Here is a 16,382-nt window from a genome sequence, read left to right as displayed (position 1 = left end):
ACAGGGCTATGGGGAGAGAGCGGGGCAGTGGGATTAGTTTGGGATTGATACAGGGCTATGGGGAGAGTGGGGCAGTTGGATTAGTTTGGGATTGATATAGGACTTTGGGGACAGTGGGGCATTGGGATTAGTTTGGGATTGATACAGGGCTATGGGGAGAGCGGGGCAGTGGGATTAGTTTGGGATTGGTACAGGACTCTGGGGAGAGAGCGGGGCAGTGGGAATAGTTTGGGATTGATACAGGGCTATGGGAAGAGAGCGGGGCAGTGGGATTAGATTGGGATTGGTACAGGGCTATGGGGAGAGCGGGGCAGTGGGATTAGTTTGGGATTGATGCAGGACTCTGGGGAGAGAGCGGGGCAGTGGGATTAGTTTGAGATTGATACAGGACTGTGTGGAGAGAGCGGGGCAGTGGCATTAGTTTGGGATTGATACAGGACTGTGTGGAGAGAGCGGGGCAGTGGGAATAGTTTGGGATTGGTACAGACTGTGGGGAGAGAGCGGGGCAGTAGGATTAGTTTGGGGTTGATACAGGGCTATGGGGAGAGCGGGGCAGTGGGATTAGTTTGAGATTGATACAGGACTGTGGGGAGAGAGCGGATCAGTGGGATTAGTTTGAGATTGATACAGGACTGTGGGGAGAGCGGGGCAGTGGGATTAGTTTGGGATTGATACAGGACTGTGGGGAGATAGCGGGGCAGTGGGATTAGTTTGGGATTGATACAGGGCTATGGGGAGATAGCGGGGCAGTGGGATTAGTTTGGGGTTGATACAGGACTGTGGGGAGAGAGAGGGGCAGTGGGATTAGTTTGGGATTGATACAGGTCTATGGGGAGAGAGCAGGGCAGTGGGATTAGTTTGGGATTGATACAGGACTGTGGGGAGACAGCGGGGCAGTGGGATTAGTTTGGGATTGATACAGGGCTATGGGGAGAGCGGGGCAGTGGGATTCGTTTGGGATTGATACAGGGCTATGGGGAGTGAGCGGGGCAGTGGGATTAGTTTGGGATTGATACAGGGGTATGGGGCAGTGGGATTAATTGAGGATTGATACAGGACTACGGGGAGAGAGCGGGGCAGTGGGATTAGTTTGGGATTGATACAGGGCTATGGGGAGAGAGTGGGCAGTGGGATTAGTTTGGGATTGATACAAGGCTATGGGGAGAGAGTGAGCAGTGGGATTAGTTTGGGATTGATACAGGGCTATGGGAAGTGAGCGGGACAGTGGGATTAGTTTAGGATTGATACAGGACTATGGGGAGACAGCGGGGCAGTGGGATTAGTTTGGGATTGATACAGGGCTATGGGGAGAGAGTGGGGCAGTGGGATTAGTTTAGGATTGATACAGGACTATGGGGAGACAGCGGGGCAGTGGGATTAGTTTGGGATTGATACAGGGCTATGGGGAGAGAGTGCGGCAGTGGGATTAGTTTAGGATTGATATAGGGCTATGGGGAGAGAGTGGGCAGTGGGATTAGTTTGGGATTGATACAAGGCTATGGGGAGAGAGTGAGCAGTGGGATTAGTTTGGGATTGATACAGGGCTATGGGAAGTGAGCGGGACAGTGGGATTAGTTTAGGATTGATACAGGACTATGGGGGGGCAGTGGGATTAGTTTGGGATTGATACAGGGCTATGGGGAGAGAGTGGGGCAGTGGGATTAGTTTAGGATTGATACAGGACTATGGGGAGACAGCGGGGCAGTGGGATTAGTTTGGGATTGATACAGGGCTATGGGGAGAGAGTGGGGCAGTGGGATTAGTTTAGGATTGATATAGGGCTATGGGGAGAGAGTGGGGCAGTGGGATTAGTTTGGGATTGATACAGGGCTATGGGGAGAGAGTGGGGCAGTGGGATTAGTTTGGGATTGATACAGGGCTATGGGGAGTGAGTGGGGCAGTGGGATTAGTTTGGGATTGATGCACGGCTATGGGGAGAGAGTGGGGCAGTGGGATTAGTTTGGGATTGATACAGGGCTATGGGGAGAGAGCGGGGCAGTGGGATTAGTTTGGGATTGATACAGGGCTATGGGGAGAGAGCGGGGCAGTGGGATTGGTTTGGGATTGATACAGGGCTATGGGGAGAGAGCAGGGCAGTGGGATTAGTTTGGGATTGATACAGGGCTATGGGGAGAGAGCGGGGCAGTGGGATTGGTTTGGGATTGATACAGGGCTATGGGGAGAGAGCGGGGCAGTGGGATTAGTTTGGGATTGATACAGGGCTATGGGGAGAGAGCGGGGCAGCCAGATTAGTTTCGGATTGCTCTCGCAAAGAGCTGCACAGACACAACGGTCTGAATGGCCTCCTACTGTGCTGGAAGCCTCTATGATTCTTTGCTTCTATGTTTATATTTTTCAGTCCACAATTGAGGGGAGGGGGCACTTTCCCTCTTCCTTTCTCCATCCTATTTATTGAGTGGGGACAGTAGGTGAATAAAGCTGCTTACGCCATCCCTGAGCATACACGGCCATCACAGAGAAGGGCAGGGAATCGGCAGAAGGGCACAGGAGAGCAAAACAAAGAGGAAGAGGAGAAAAGTGAGATAGATCTATCACTACGACGCCCTGAAATGCCAAGAGCTGACCATAAAGAAGAATACCCTCAGTCAACTAGTCCTGGGACTCAATAAAGTAACTAATAACAATACTAACAATAACCAGCCCCAGGACAGTGACAGGGTAACACAAAGAATTCGACCCAACACAATCGTCGCTAAGCAAAAGGAAAAATATCTGTCATATTGGGCAGAAACAACAAAAACCCAAAGCAAACTCAATTGCTACTTGGCCCTAAACAGACAATACAACATAGCTGATTACCTGACCATGGTAAAGGATAACAAACTGAGAAGAACCTTGACAAGGTACAGACTTAGCGAACATAGCCTAGCGATCGAAAAAGGCAGACACAGGCAGACCAGGCTGCCAAGAGAAGACAGGATATGCTCTCACTGCAGTCAGGGAGTAGTTGAGACAGAGATGCACTTCCTCACAGCCTGTGGAAAATATCAGGGCATCAGAGAGAATTTCTATCAAAAATTCTCACAAATATGCCCTGAATTCAGAAATCTGACTGACAACCAAAAACTCCCATTCCTACTGGGGGAGGAGAGAAGCTGTGTAACACTGGCGGCACACTATGTTACAGCTTGCCATGAACAGAGGGACAACCAGTAAACTAAGACAAGAGTATATATAAACAAGGCGAAAATATATTTATAAACTCAGGGATATACCTGTTTATACACTGTATGAATGGAACCGCGTTTATGTGTTCAACCATAAATGTATTTTGATGCTTTGGCAACATAAGATGTACCTTATCATGCCAATAAAGCGATTTGTATTGTATTGTATTGAAAGTCCGTCAGCATGGCCTCAGTGTTCCGTTCCCCGCTGGTACTCTGTTCCACGATTCGATCACCCTCCTATTCAGTATCTAAATTCCATATTTTCCGTTGACACTCTTAACTTTAAACTGTCGCTGGCCCTCGTATTCTGTGTCCAACAGAAGACTATCTTAGGTCTATAGCCCTGAAAATCTTAAATCTCCCTGATCAAGTCAGCAATCACCCTCCTCTTCTCTAGGGTAGACTATCTTTACTCCATCCTCTAAGTTCAGGAACTAGCCCTGTTGTCTTTCTCTGGGGTCCTGCCAATAACTCGATGGCCATTCTGTAATACGGAGACCAAAACTGAACCCTGTTGATGCCACAAAGACAGGTAGAGCTGAAACCTCAGCTCCTGGACCCCTGTCACCGCCCAAGCTGTACAGCCCAACACTGCAGCAGAAATCACAGAAACCCCACAGTGCAGATAGGGGCCATTTCGGCCCATCGAGCCTGCACCGACACATATCCCACCCTATCCCCGTAACCCCACGTATTTAATCTCCTAACACTAAGGGTCAATTTATCATAGCCAATCAACCTAACCCGCACATCTTTGGACTGTGGGAGGAAACCGGAGCACCCGGTAGAAACCCACGCAAACACGGGGAGAATGTGCAAACTCCACACAGACAGTCGCCCGAGGCCGGATTCGAACTCGGGTCCCTGGCGCTGTGAGGCAACAGTGCTAACCACTATGCCACCGTGCTGCCCTGAGAGTCGTTTTCTCTCTGGAGGAAGTCATTGAAATGAGGAAGGAGAAGAGAGGGAGAGAAAGCAGACCCCACAGACAGCAGACCCCACAGACAGCAGACCCCACAGACAGCAGACCCCACAGACAGCAGACCCCACAGACAGCAGACCCCACAGACAGCAGACCCCACAGACAGCAGACCCCACAGACAGCAGACCCCACAGACAGCAGACCCCACAGACAGCAGACCCCACAGACAGCAGACCCCACAGACAGCAGACCCCACAGACAGCAGACCCCACAGACAGCAGACCCCACAGACAGCAGACCCCACAGACAGCAGACCCCAGAGACAGCAGACCCCAGAGACAGCAGACCCCAGAGACAGCAGACCCCAGAGACAGCAGACCCCAGAGACAGCAGACCCCAGAGACAGCAGACCCCAGAGACAGCAGACCCCAGAGACAGCAGACCCCAGAGACAGCAGACCCCAGAGACAGCAGACCCCAGAGACAGCAGACCCCAGAGACAGCAGACCCCAGAGACAGCAGACCCCAGAGACACCAGACCCCAGAGACACCAGACCCCAGAGACACCAGACCCCAGAGACACCAGACCCCAGAGACACCAGACCCCAGAGACACCAGACCCCAGAGACACCTGACCCCAGAGACACCAGACCCCAGAGACACCAGACCCCAGAGACACCAGACCCCAGAGACACCAGACCCCAGAGACACCAGACCCCAGAGACACCAGACCCCAGAGACAGCAGACCCCAGAGACAGCAGACCCCAGAGACAGCAGACCCCAGAGACAGCAGACCCCAGAGACAGCAGACCCCAGAGACAGCAGACCCCAGAGACAGCAGACCCCACAGACACCAGACCCCACAGACACCAGACCCCACAGACACCAGACCCCACAGACACCAGACCCCACAGACACTAAATTACAGTAAAAGGACCATTGTGAAATGCACTGCAATCAATTGGCAGATGACAGGATGCAAAATAAAACTGACCAGTGACTGAAATTCAACAAGGCTATTTAAACTTTTATAACTATTTTAATCACAGACCTCCCAAAATAGAAAGATGCAGTTATATAGCGCCTTTCACGACCTCAGGACACCCCAAAGAGCTTTACAGCCAATGAAGTACTTTTTGAAGTGTAGTCACTGTTGTAATGTAGGAATCGCGGCAGCCAATTGCACACAGCAAGCTCCCACACACAGCAATGTGATAATCACCGGGTAATCTGTTTTAGTGATGTTGATTGAGGGATAAATATTGGCCAGGACACCGGGGAGAACTCCCCTGCTCTTCTTCAAAATAGTGCCCTGGGAATCGTTGACGTCCACCCGAGAGGGCAGACGGGGCCTCGGTTTAAGAACATCTCACCTGAAAGACGGCACCTCCGACAGTGCAGTGGGGTCCTCAGTAATGCACTGAAGCGTCAGTTTAGATTTTTATGCTCAAGTCTCTGGAGTGGGACTTGAACCCACAACCTTCTGCCTCAGAGGTGAGAGTGCTGCCCACTGAGCCACAGCTCACCAGATCGAAGCCCGCCTGAGAATCGGAATGGGCAGAGAATCGGTGGTACAGATCCCCACTCAATATTGGTCCCTCTCTGGCCTAATTTCTAGGCACAGTAGGGACACAAAAACAGGGCTGGGTTCAGCTGCGATGTGCTCCATGGTCAAATAGCCTAGTGATAATCTTGAATTTGTGAACCAGATCACAGCAAAGGTTAGCATCCTGGCCTCTGAGTCAGAAGGTTGTGGGTTCAAGTCTCACTCCAGAGATTTGAGCATAAAAGTCCAGGCTGACAGTCCAGTGCAGTGCTGAGGGAGTGCTGCACTGTCAGAGGTCCTGACTTTAAGATGAGACGTTAAACCGAGGCCCCGTCTGCTCTCTCAGGTGGGTGTAAAAGATCCTATGGCACTATTTTGAAGAAGAGCAGGGGAGTTCTCCCCGGTGTCCTGGCCAATATTTATCCCTCAATCAACATCACTAATACAGATTATCTGGTCATTATCACATTGCTGTTTGTGGGAGCTTGCTGTGCACAAATTGGCTCCTACATTAGAACAGTGACAACACTACAAAAAGTGTTTAATTGGCTCTAAAGCACTTTAGGACTCCGGTGGTCAAGAAAAGCACCGTAGAGATGCAAGTCTTTGTTTTTCAGGTGAAGAGGGGAGATTTTCAAAAATAAGTAAACTGGGAGCTTACACATCAAACAAGTGAAGCAACAGATCCTTAAAATGTAAAACAAAGTAAATCACTCACTTGTCAGAAGCAGGAATTATTTCTGTGAGCCAGAAGCTTGTGATCAGGTCATTTAAATGTAGGAAAGTGGAAGTGAGAAGGAGAAGTTTTGCGACTGGGCATGTGCAGCGTAACACAACCCGAACCAATAGACTCGCTCACAAGTGCTACTGAGTGACTCCCAGGCTGTGATTGAGCAATATTCAGTCCCAGTGTCTGTTCTTACTGCTGAATTATAGAGTAATAGGCAAAGGAAACAGAGCTCAGAGTGAGACTCGAAGTGGGACTCGGACTGAGACTCGGAGCGAGATGCAGAGTAAAACTCAGTGTAAGATAGAGTGTAAGGCTCACTAACATAACCCTCTTTCTTGCAGGAGAAGCTGGCATAAAACACCAGGCAGCGGATACCCCTGGAGGAGGACCAGCGCATCTACACCTTTCCCCCATTGCGGAGATGGTGCTGGCCATCATGGGAAGGGGTATCGTGGCGGCCATGGCCACTGGCGGGGCTGGAGGGATCGCTGAGCAGGATTTCTTCATACCTCATCCACCTTCTCACTTCTCCCTCACCCCACACACTCTGCATGACAAGCTGCAGTTGCTGTCAACACACAATTCTCCCTCTCTCCTCTCCCCACACCTCAACCTAACCCTTGTCCCTTTTCCATTTCAGATCACCAGGATGTGAAAGCTCCTCATCCAATGGAGGAAGATGACGAGAGTGACGATGAAGAGACCCCGTCACTTGATCTTACACTCACAGCCAAACGCCAAAAATTCAAGCAGCAGCTAGAAGCAGTGAGCCAGCAGCTTGCCCATAAGCCCTGCATGATCCCTTTAAATAGCGCTGGTGAGGGGTCTTCGTGCCGGTTAGCATCACGCAGTACAGGACGTCCGATTCACTGGGGCTTTCCAAAGTGGCAATCCCGTCCTGCAAGAAGCGTTGCACACTCATCCAGGTGATTATCTCCTTTCCATCTCACCGGCATGCGATACTCTCACGAGCGGTCCCTCCTACACCAAGGTGGCGCGCTGTGCACTTCACGTCATAAGTGTGCGCGCCACCTTGGGCGAGATTTAGCTCTTTGGGTGGCCATGTAGCGCCTGAAAAATGGGAGCTACGCAGCCCAGTGAAACAAACAGAGCTCAGAGTAAGAGTTTTAAGGAATGTATTAATGAGAAGTGATTTAATAAAATTTGTTAATATAATATTGCTAATGATTTGTCTTTATATTGCAGTCAAGTAACCAGCTCCAAGTAAAACTCCTCAGCTCTGAGTCAGAAAGTAGTGAGTTCAAGTCCCACTCCGGAGACTTGAGCATAAAATCTAGGCTGACACCCAGGTGCCGTGCTGAGGGCGCGCTGCACTGTCGGAGGGGTCGTCTTTCGGATGAGACGTTAATTCGAGGCCCCATCTGCTCTCTCAAGCGATTGATCACATGGCACTAATTTGAAGAAGAGCAGGGGAGTTCTCCCTGGGGTCCTGGCCAATATTTATCCCTCAACCAACATTTAAAACAGATAATCTGGTCATTTATCTCATTGCTGCTTGTGGGAGCTTGCTGTGCACAAATTGGCTGCCACGTTTCCCACATTATAACAGTGACCACACTTCAAAAGTACTTAATTGGCTGTAGAGTGTTTTGGAACCTCCTGAGGTCATGAAAGGCGCTATAGAAATGCAAGCCTTTCTTTCCTGTTAACTTTTAACCTTTGTTTTTTTAAGTAGGGAGGTATGAATCTTAAATTGTAATGCCTTAAAATAACGAATTGACATTATGATTGTGCAGCCACAAAACCACACAGCAATCCTAAGATGGTGATTACTGAACTTTTGAACTGAGGACTGACCCTTACAGCACCAGCAGGTTTAATATGCTTGTCTGATAGAAAATGTGTCTTAATGAGATGAGCTAATTGGAGCTGTGCCAATGTGTACTGATCCTCGAGGCTGAAGGAAGTGCAATCACTGACCTGTGGCTGCAAAGAAACTGGTTAAAGAAAAACATCTGTGAGGTCTTTGGGGGCTAAATTCGGTTGATTTGCCTAAGAGGGCGCTAATGGGAAATTCAGCGGGAGGTTAGCGGCGGCACTAACCGTTAGCCCCACGCCGCCGGCGATGACATCATCGCCGTGCGCAGCGCCCCGCTTGCGCCCCAGCTGTAATATTGGGTGGCGCCCCCCCCCCCCCCCGATTTACCACCGTACGCTATGTCTGCCGGGGTCAGGGGGGCCCACCTACGGGGGCAGCGCTAGTTAACGGGGAGGTGCCTGCCCGCCATTTTTGTTGCTGGCCGCCTGCCAGCACCTGCCCCTGTTGCTGTCTCCGGCCCCTGTGAAGCACCCCCCCCCGCACCGCGGGGTGCTGGCTGCTCTCCGTCAGCCCGGCATTCCCCTTGAGTGCCAGGCTCGTTTGCCGGCACTCCCGATCCCTGGTGGCCCAGCTGGGTGCCAGGACGCGCTGCGCCAGGCCCCTCCCCTTTAATAAGGGGAGGAAGGCCTGCAGTACTCCGACACGTAGCACTGCGGTTTTGGCTCGCAGCGCCCCCAGAGGGACGTGGGGTGCTTCCAGTAGCGCCCCTCCTCCCTCTTGGTGCGCTACCTGGGAAAATCGGCTGTGGGGGTGCTAACTTCTCCCTGGCAAAGGTAGCACCCCAAAGGGGGCACTGTTGTGTCTCCTTGTGTTCTTATCTATATATATAAAAGGATATGTCTCTCTGTCTGTCTCTCTGTCTGTCTGGCCGGCTATACAATCAAAAGTTATAGAGCGTACCTACACATATGTTATATCAAAAGAAAGCTCATCATTAGGGGACTCTTGTAGGTGTATTTACTTTTTGCTCGGACAAAAATTGTGCCGACGGTCGGACAAAAATTGTGCCGATGGCATCCAAAAAACGTTCAAAATTCCTCTCATTATCCGCTCATTTGCATCGAGTGGGGGTGGGTTCATTGTGTGTGCGGGGCGGGCCATCCTACAGTTGAGTGACGTGATGATTGACCAATCCTACAGTTCAGTGACCTGACGGTTGACCAATCAGTGCGTGTGTGGGCGGGCCTTATCATTCTGAACCGAGGTGAGTCGCCGCCATCTTGATTCCAAACTTTTCATTTCTTTTTCCCATTTTCTGCGTGTTTCTTTTGAAATCTACATTTCCAGCTAAAAAAAAGTTGCTTTTGAAACACAAATTGTTTTTTAAAAAAGTGAATAAATTTGTAAATATTTTCTCTAACATCTAGAATTTTCCTACCTTTCACCGTTTTTCCAGGCCTGTAAGCCTGGGCCTCTGTTGCCCAGCCAACCGAGCTAAGTATCACCTGTCGTGCTCAACAAGCGGCTCGCGATCGCCGCCATCTTTGTGAAGGCTGGAGGGGGCGGGCCTGAGCCGAGCGTCGCCACCGCCGCCATCTTAGTAAAGGCGGGTGGAGCAGGAGTCAGCGCGCGCGACTTGAGTCCGGCCGGGCCTCACACGGTAGGTTGCGCGGTGGCGTCTCTCTCTCTGCTCTTGAAGCCGGCTCGGGTGGGGGGCGGGGCTCAGGAAATCGGGGTTTGGCAGATCGGGGCTCACGGGGGGGGGGGCGGGGCTCCTGAGATCGGGCCTCGGGAGATCGGGGGGGGGCGAGCCTCGGGACATGGGGGGGTGGGGCTCGGTAGATCAGAGATCGGGCCTCGAGAGATCGGCGCTCGGGAGATCGGGGGGCGGGGCTCGGGAGATCGGAGATCGGGCCTCGGGAGATCGGCGCTCGGGAGTTCGGGGGGGGGTGGGGCTCGGGAGATCGGGCCTCGTGAGATCCGGCCTCAGGAGGGCGGGGGGCGGGGCTCGGGACATCGGGGGGCGGGGCTCGGGACATCGCGAGATGGGGGCGGGGCTCGGGGACTCCCCCCTCCCCCCTCTCCCCTCTCCCCCTCCTTCCCCCTTCCCCCCTCTCCCCCTCATTCCCCCTTCCCCCCCATCGCAGGCAGAGGGGAGAGGGTCTGCTGGCTACCCCCTCCCTTTCTCCCCCCTCCTTGCCCCCCTCCCCCCTCCCCCTCCCCTCTCCTCCCCTCTCCCCCCTCTCCCCCTCCCTCCTCCCCCCTCCCCCTCCCCCCCTCCCCTTCCACCCCCCTCCTCCCCCCTCCCCTTCCTGCCCCCCTCCGCCCCTCCTCCTCCCCTCCCTCCCCCCCTCCTCACCCCCTCCTCCTCCCCCGACCCACCTCCACCCTCCTCCCCCTCCTCCCCCCTCCTCCTCCCCCCCACCCCCCTCCACCCCCCTCCCCCTCCTCCCATCCCCACCTTCCTTCCCCCCCTTCCCCCCACCTTTCCCCCCTCCTTCCCCCCTCCCCTCCCTTCCCCCCTCCCCTCCCTTCTCTCCCTCCCCTCCCTTCCCCCCTCCCCTTTCCCCCCCGCCCCCCTCCCCTTTCTCCCCCCCTTCCCCCCAGTCGCGCTCTCTCTTCCCCCCAGTTGCTCTCTCTCTTCCCCGTCGCTCTCTCTCTTCCCCCCAGTCGCGCTCTCTCTTCCCCCAAGTCATGCTCTCTCTCCCCCCCAGTCGCTCTCTCTTTCTCTTCCAACAACAACATGCCCTCAAAAATCCCTCGGCACCGCCGGACACTTCAGCTAGTACTATATATATTACAGACACTTTTAGTTCATTTTAGTTAGTGCTTTTACTAAGCTGTATTCTTGCTTTTGTTACAGCACTGCCGCATGGTGCGGAGTGATACAAGATGTCCGACGCTGCACTGTGCACTGCCCATGCACAGTGTGCCACATAGCAATATAACTACACCATACCAAAGTAGTCCCATACCAAAGTAGTTCCATTTAACGATGTGATACTATAACAATGTAACATCCCTCTTTCTCAAAAAAACTAAAACATTAAATTTAACAATTTAAATTAACAAATATTATATCTAAACTATTATCATCAACTACAAAGAATCGTGAGTTTTTTTTTTATTCGCGATATCGCTCAGGTGGTTGGATGTTGTCCCTCCATCTTGTGGACTTGGTGGTGACCATTTATCTCTGCGGTGTTTTGGTGTGTTCCACTCTCGTTGTTGTTGCTGTCGCCTTTGGAGTTGGAGTGTGCATGCTCGTGGTTGTTTGATTTGTAACGCTTGTTTCTGGTGTTGTACTGCTTGTGGTAGCTGGTGTTGTCAATGTTGTTGATGTTGTCTGCTGCTTATCCAGTTCAGGTGAAGGTCTGATGTGGAGTCTGTTCCGTCTGTATTGGTTACCAGGTTCAGTCTCTACGAAGTAGGATCTTGGAGTATCAGCTTTTCCAATGACCTTGGCTGGATTCCAGGTTTTTAACACCGGGTCTCGCACATGCACTGATTGTCCATTCAGCAATTCTGGTAGCATCTTTGCATGTTAATCGTAATGTTTGCTTCCTACGATTTGTGCTTCTGCCAGCTTTTGTCTGAAGTCCTCCTGGTCCTGGGGAGGATGTATTTTTGCTGGTAGTGTAGTCTTAAACTTCCTCCCATTCAGCAAGTCCGCAGGTAAATTCATGTCTGCTTTCAGTGGTGTTGATCTGAGTGATAGGAGGGCAAGGTCTTGGTCTTCCCCCATCTCACTACTTTTGATGAGAGTTCTCTTGACAGTCTGGATCTGTCTTTCGATGAACCCGTGTCCCCTTGGGAAATGTGGGGATGAGGTTACTATTTTGAACCCATACTTTTCTGCCAGAGCTCTGAATTCACTCGATGTGAACTGGGTTCCATTGTCACAGATTTCCTTTTCCGGGATTCCTTGTTCAGCAAACAAGCTCTTTGCAATCCTGGTGGTAGTTGTGGCTCTCAAGTCTTTCATCCTTCTCACAAAAGGAAACTTGGAATAGTAATCTGCCACTATGAGATACCATTCTTGATTGCACATGAAGCGATCTGCCCCAACAGTGTGCCATGGTCTTGACGGTATTTCACTAGGTATCATCTCCTCTTTCTGTTGTGCGTTTCTGTATTTCTGGCATATACCACATGCAGAGACCATCTGTTCGATATTTTTGTACATGCCTATCCAGTATACAGCTGATCTGGCTCTCAGCTTGCATTTCTCCATTCCCATGTGGTCTTCATGTATGAGATGGAGAAGTTGTGTCTGCATCGTCTTTGGCACGATGATCCTCGATCCAGCAAGGAGTATACCGTCATCTACTGCAATACCATCTTTAATCGTCCAGTATTGACGAATTGTCGCCTGTACCTGCTGGATTCTCTCCAGCCACCCCTGTATTACTTGTGTGAGTAGTTGCAATTCCTCATCTTTGCTAGTCTCATCTCTGATTTGACTGAGCTTTGTAGGGGTAACACTCACTAGGTGGTGGATTTTTACTGTTAGGCCCTCCACCTCATGTTTCTCATATGGTGACAATCGAGACAACGCATCTGCTAGCACCATTTCCTTTCCTGGCTTATATTTAAGCGTGAAGTCATAGCTTTGGATCCTTAGAAGTAGTCTTTGCAGTCTTGCAGGCGCTTTGCACAGATTCTTCTTATAGATCTGTTCTAGTGGACGATGGTCACTCTCTATTGTAAATCGCCTGCCATATAGGTATGTATGGAATTTCTCGCATCCGTACACTACTGCTAATAGTTCTCTTTCTATGTTGGCGTATCTCGTCTCGGCTGACATCAAGGCCTTTGATGCGAAAGCTATCGGCTTTCCTTCCTGCACCAGAGCTGCCCCTAGTCCTCTGGTAGAAGCGTCTACTTGCAGAGTGACTGGTTTTCTTCTGTCATAGTATGACAGACTTGTTTCCTTGCACAATAGTTCTTGAAGTTGTTTGAAATTCCTTTCGTGTGATTCAGACCATTGGTATTCAGCGTCTTCTTTCAATAGCTCTCTGAGATTTGTTGTATGTTCCGACATGTGTGGGATGAAAGAACTCATGTATTGGACCAAGCCAAGGTAACTCCTCAACTCTTTCTTATCTTTGGGTGGTTTCATTTCAGCAATCGCCGCAATCTTTTCTGGACTTGGCTTGACTCCCTCTGGTGCATAAATCATACCGAAGAATTAGCATTCCTTGACTTTAACTATGCACTTATCGGCATTTAACTTGATGCCAGCCTTCCTGGTACTCTCCATGGCCTCATGTAGGTGCATGTCATGGTCCCTTTCATCTGCTCCATAGATCTGAATATCATCAGCTATTCCTATAGCCCCTTCACAGCCCCTGTATGTCTCGTCTACTTTCTGTTGAAAGTTATCTTGACTGACCTTTAGCCCGAATGGTAGCCGCAGGAATTTGTAACGCCCAAATGGTGTGTTGAATGTTGTCAGTGTTGTTGATTCCTCATCCAACTTCACGTTCCAATATCCATTTCTGGCATCTAGTTTTGAGAAAACCTTGGCTCCTGCCAGTGATGGCGTAATCTCTTCTAGCGTTGGGGTGGGACAGTGGTCCCTCTTTATCGCCTGGTTTAGATCTTTGGGGTCCAAACATATTCTGAGACGCTCGTTTGGCTTTTCTCGTACCACAATTGAGTTTACCCAGTCTGTGGGTTCGGTGACCTTTACGATCACTCCCTTTTCTTCCATTTCCTTTAGCTCTCTTTCAAGCTTTGTCTTCAGCTCAATGGGTACTTTTCGTGGAGCATGGATAACGGGCTTTACCTCTGGATCGATGGTGATGTGGTATTGGAAATCTCTGAAACATCCCACTGTATCATCGAAACATACCGGATACATGTCTATCAAGTCTTTTTTACTCTTGATTTGTGGGCGATTCTCTAGCGGGGTGTTGCTGTCTATCTTCGGTGATGTTTCTGTCAGCTCGTGATTCACTGAGATCAATCTCAACTTCTCGCAGCTGTTTAATCCCAGGATCGCTGGCCCCTCAGTGTCGGTGACATAGAACATGCAGTTGATGTTCTTTCTTTTATGTGTCCCTTTGATAAAGGTTATTCCGAGTTGTTTAATCTCACTCCCCCCGTATGCTGTCAGCGTGACATTACTTGCCTTTAAACAACCGCTTTTCGGGTAGCCATCTTCTCTCAGGTTTTTGGGAAAGATCTGCTGGTACAGTCTCAATGGGAGAATGTTGCTCTGAGCCCCTGTGTCCAGCTTCAACTTTAAGTTGATGGTTTTGGGCCGACCTTTGACCATTTTTTTGATTTGGATGATGGTGTGCAATTCTCTCCTCGGAGTATTTTCTGCTCTGGACATCTCATGAAGCTGTATCTTTATGGTTTCGATGTTTAGTGCATTATCGTGATCATCATCATCATCCTGCTCATCCATGGCATGGATATTGTGTTTCTTTCTCTGGTTCTGCTGTCCGCCTTTGTTTTTGATGTATGTTCCTCCTTTCTTCGTTCTACACCTCTTTTCCCAGTGGTTTAGTTTGCCACATGCATTGCAGCTTGTTCCATATGCTGGACATTTCCTCTTGTCTGTGTAATCGTGCGGTCTTCCACAATTTCTGCACGTTTCCCCCGTTGTCATGTGCATGTCTTCATGTGTTGTACTTTTCTCTCACTGCATCCACTCTGTTTTCCATCTCAGAAGCCGTCCGCATGTCAGCCGTTTGAGAAATCAGCGTTTTCATTTGCTGCTTCATGGCTTCATGAGCTCTCGCAGTATCTATAGCCTCTGTTATTCCGAGCTTTTCTTTTCCTATCAGGGCTTTTTGTACCTCTACATGCGCTGACCCCATATTAGCTGGTCCACAAGCCTTTCCTCCATTTCCTTAAATTTACACTTGCTGGCTTCATTTCTCAGCCTTGTCAGGAAATTGTAAGCTGTTTCACCGGGTTCCTGTCTTAGACTCTGGAATTTGTATCTGTGTATACGGTGATTGGATTTAAGCTCTAGATGGTTGGTGAATTTATCAAAAATTGTCGCTGGGTTTTCCTTTTCCTCTTCAGTCAAACTCCAGCCATTATACAAATCTAGGCCTTTTTCTCCTGTCCACAACAGAATGTAACTAACCTTTTCCTCATTGGTAGTACCCTTCAGGAAGCTTTTGAATTTAAGCTCACATTTCTGTTTGGACTTGCGGAATGCTTCAACTATATTGTCGGCTTCCCAGTTCATGAGGGGTTGCATTTGCACAGTCAGTGCAGCGGCAGCCATCATTTTAGTTTCCCGTACGATTCACTTTCAATCACCGCAGACACCGGCACTCACAATCAGCTCATAAAATCACTTTTCGTCTTATTCGTAGTTCGTATAACAGAATTTGTACTCACTTATACCGCTGCCACCATGTTGTGTCTCCTTGTGTTCTTATACTATATATATTACAGACACTTTTAGTTCATTTTAGTTAGTGCTTTTACTTAGCTGTATTCTTGCTTTTGTTACAGTGCTGCCGCATGGTGCGGAGTGATACAAGATGTCCGACGCTGCACTGTGCACTGCCACATAGCAATATAACTACACTGTTAGATCCGTGTGTTAATGGAGACACGGAATGCAGGAGTTGATTTAACAAGTGTTTACTGAACAAAGTCTGGAGGTGAACTAACAACACAAGACGCTACAATTCCTCCCCTTTTAGATAAATAGTACATAACATTTTAAGTAATCATTAAATAACATTTTTACAAGAACAATAATATACACATTTGCTGAAGTTAATCAATTACAAATTCAGTCTCTCTGGAGGCTTCCTGACTCGGTCCGGATAACGCCTCGGTGGTGTAGTAGGTTCTTTTGGCAAGGTCGATTCGGCTTCAATGCCAGTGTCGGGTTCATCTGGTTCCAGTATCACCGGATCGGAGGTAGATACTATGGGTATCTCTGCTTCATCACAAGGCGTATAGAGTTGTGGTGTAGGTTGTCCTTTTTCGGATGACTCTATGATCTGGTCAGCATGGCGCCTTATTATGCTTTCTCCAATGTCCACGGTATACATCAGCGGTCCTAGTCGTGTGCAAATAGTTCCAGGCTGCCATTTCTCAGTACGGTAGTCCTGGGCCAAAACTGGTTGACCTATCTGGAAGGTTCTAGTTGGCCTTTCATTCATGCTTTGAAATTGCCGGTTCTCTACGTCCCTTCTGACGTTTGGCTTGACCAAATCCAGCCGGCATCT

General features: G+C 49.9%; 1 protein-coding gene across 1 annotated transcript in view; it reads right to left on the bottom strand.

Annotated features, from left to right (window-relative positions):
• Positions 1–6,484, bottom strand: part of LOC147103045 (cornifelin-like) — an 87,455-nt gene extending 80,971 nt beyond the window's left edge. The window contains exon 1 of the mRNA XM_085962318.1: positions 6,378–6,484. The gene's annotated coding sequence lies outside the window, so the exon portion shown is untranslated. The remainder of the gene's footprint in view (positions 1–6,377) is intronic.
• Positions 6,485–16,382: the final 9,898 nt, after the last annotated feature.

This window comes from Somniosus microcephalus, chromosome 20 (genome assembly GCF_052327205.1).
Source record: "Somniosus microcephalus isolate GS21.2 chromosome 20, FLI_Smic_1.0, whole genome shotgun sequence".
NCBI classification, from domain to species: Eukaryota; Metazoa; Chordata; class Chondrichthyes; order Squaliformes; family Somniosidae; genus Somniosus; species Somniosus microcephalus.
This window is presented reverse-complemented; position numbering and strand designations above follow the sequence as displayed.